The following is a 3,058-nucleotide window of genomic DNA, read 5'->3' as shown; positions in this document are numbered from 1 at the left end:
CAAGATCACAGGCAGACCCTTGTGCCACTGCAAACTACATTTCACACTCCCAAGCCTTCTTAGGAATTCCCCCCTTCCTCCTTTTCCTTGCCCCCTCCAACCCCCCCAACCCCCTCTTTTTCCCAGGTATGTCTCAACTTAGGAGGGATTTATGGGACAGCCTTGGACCAAAAGAAGGAAGTGTGTGTCTTTTGTGTGTCTTTTCTGAGAGGTTTTTTCTTATACAGCTCTGATCCTTCTGGGGAACATGGGTTTTAAAATCAGAAATGGGGAGGATATTTTATATAAGCCTCATTATTGTTTGCAAACACTGGGCTTTGGCTATTAAGAGGAGGGTATTGAGAGGAGGCCAAACTAAGAGGTTTCAAAAGTCTCCTCAGTTTTCAGGCAAGAAGGAAGGTGACAGACCAGACCCATCTCACACGACCAAAAATGAAACAAACAAACATACGAACAAACAAACAAGAACGACAAAAATAAGGATTAGACAGAAAAACAAACTGCTTATTTTATTTTATTTTTGGAAGAAAACCCATTTTTAAGAGGGTAAAAATCCAGCACTTCTACCATTTTACAACTGACTCAGGCTGTACCCACAGGACATCCTTCCGTATCATGGATGAATATAGGATTTGCAAGAAGGGTCCTTTGACAGATGCAGATGGATTTCTGTGGTGGGCATTTTAAGGCAGTGATATGGGTGCAAATGCATACCCAAGGCGGATGAATCCTGGGCAAGACTGGTTCAGAGGAGGCGTGCCATGGCCGCCTCCTTCCCCTGAGGAGGCTGAGAGAGTGTGACGTCTTGCCCAAGGCCACCGAGAGTTTCATGGTGGAGTTGGCCATCAAACCCTGGCCTCCAGAGTGATGGCAGCCTAAGACTTATATGATGCCATGAAGGAACACAGGCTCTCTGTCCCCTCCTCTGCCAGGCATCACCAAAATGGGAGGGAAGAAGGGGGAGTGCTCCCAGACTGAAACTGCCAAAGGAAAAATCCTGGGAGGGCTGGATGGAGGGGGGGGGGAAGGGGGGCTCTTATTTGGCTTTGTTCTGTTTAGGGACATTGGGGGGAATGAGACCTAAAATGACAAGACAGGCTTCCAGGGCTTTGCTTCCAGGACTCAGCTCGCTCCCCAGTATTTCTCTGTCTCTGTCTGTCTCTTGGGGGGAATCCATGGCTTTGGCGCCCCCCCCCCCTTTGGCTTTGGACGGGGGCAGGAGTGAGGTGATGCAGTTCAATGGGATCCCCTCCATTATTTCCCTGAAATGGGTTCGGGACATCCATGGGTTGTTTTCCTTCTGGGATGGATGCCTTCATAGGACCAAACAAGAGGCACATTATACTTGTTGCAAGCCTTCCAAGCTCCACTGGCTTCTTCTCCTTCAGGTGAAAGGGTTGAAAATGATGCAGGAGGAAGGAAGGAAGGAAGGAAGGAAGGAAGGAAGGAAGGAAGGGTGTCTGGTGAAGAAGACGTGGGAGTTGTAGTTCTCAGTTCAGAGGGCTTGGAGGGGCCTTACTGCAGGGCAGCATCCCGTCCTCTTTCTGGACATGTGGATGCTGGGAGATCAAGTACAAGAGATAAACTTTAAATCCCTTTGGCAAGAGAAAAGGCTACTACTGCCTTGCAGATCCATTTTGCCCCAAATCCTTTGTGAGGCCAAAATCTCCTTCATTAGGAAGAGAACAATGAATATCTCCCAAGGCCCCTCCCTGCCTAGATCTCTTTTCCACTCCCTTCTCACTCTGAAAGAACTATATCTCCCAAGGCCCCCTCCTTTGCTTGCAAACACTGAATATCTCAGGGAGTCTCTATATTATACCACCAGGAAAACTTTAGGTGTTGTTAAGATTCAGAAATCCTCCTTAGGGTCCCTTCCGACTTTGAGGCCCTTTCATCCTCCATTATGAGTTCCCTGAAGGCTTTAAACTGCCAACTGCCAAGCACTGAGGCACAGGTGGCCATTTTGTGGTTTGGTGGCCATTTTGTGCTGCTTGTGACTGGGGGGAATAATGTTCTGGGACCTTTTCTGAGGCCGCTTCAGTTGAACTGAGAGGCTTCAGAGTGAGAAGGAGGCCAGGCTCCTTGGGCCAAAAGGAAGGAAGAGGATTCTGCAAGGAGGAAGGAGAAGGGGGCTCTTGGAAGAAATAGCTCTTGCTTGTATTATTATTATTATTATTATTATTATTATTATTATTAGGCTTTATTTATTTATAAAGACTTATTTATAAAGACTTTCTCAGGGAGTCTGGGTTCCCTGAAGGCCTCACCCTGCCACGCAAGCGCTGAGGCGTCCCTTTTGTATTCCTGGGCGCCTTTGTGTTTCTGTTGTGAGTTTGGGGAATAATGTCCAGAACCTTCGAGGCCTCCTCAGTTGAAGTGAGAGGCTCCTCTTTCTCTCCTGAGGCTCCAGAGCGAGAAGGAGGCCAGGCTCCTTGGGCCAAAAGGAAGGAAGTGTGGCCTTTGTGCCTCTGGCCCTCCATTTTGGGAAGGAAGGAGGGAGGAAGGGGCCTGTGGGGGTCTGAGGAAGGGGAGGCAGGGACTCAGGGCCAGTGGGGAGGCTGGCCTTTGGGGGCTGGGAGAGACAGGTGGGGAAAGAAACCCTCCCTTTGGGACCTAGCTGGGGAGGGTCCCACCGGTCCTTGCCTCTCCCTTTGGGAAAGGAGACCCCCTCAGCCCCCTGGACTCACTCCTGCCACTCATTCCTATAAGGGCTAGGACTCAGAGGAGTTGCCTGCCTCCTAGGTTGCACCTTCCACCCTCCATTGCCATTGGCACTGACCTTTTCCCCATTGCCTTCCCTCCCTCAGCCCTGTGGACCTCCTCCTCCTCCTTCGCACTCAGAGCAACCCTTCTCTACGCCTGAGGAGACGGCCTCTGACCCAGGGAAGCTCCGGCCATAAAGGGCTGCAGAAGAGGCCTTTCTGGGGCTGCAGAAGTCAGGGTCTTTGTGTTGAAGGTAAGTTTTTATTCCTGGAGCTGAAAGAGGAGCTTTGTTGAAAGGTTTCAGTCCAGGATTGTATGGAAGGGTTGCAGCTGAGTGAGGGAGCCCATGCTT

Source organism: Sceloporus undulatus, chromosome 2 (genome assembly GCF_019175285.1).
Source record: "Sceloporus undulatus isolate JIND9_A2432 ecotype Alabama chromosome 2, SceUnd_v1.1, whole genome shotgun sequence".
In the NCBI taxonomy this organism is placed as follows: domain Eukaryota; kingdom Metazoa; phylum Chordata; class Lepidosauria; order Squamata; family Phrynosomatidae; genus Sceloporus; species Sceloporus undulatus.
Note: the sequence above shows the minus strand (reverse complement) of the source record.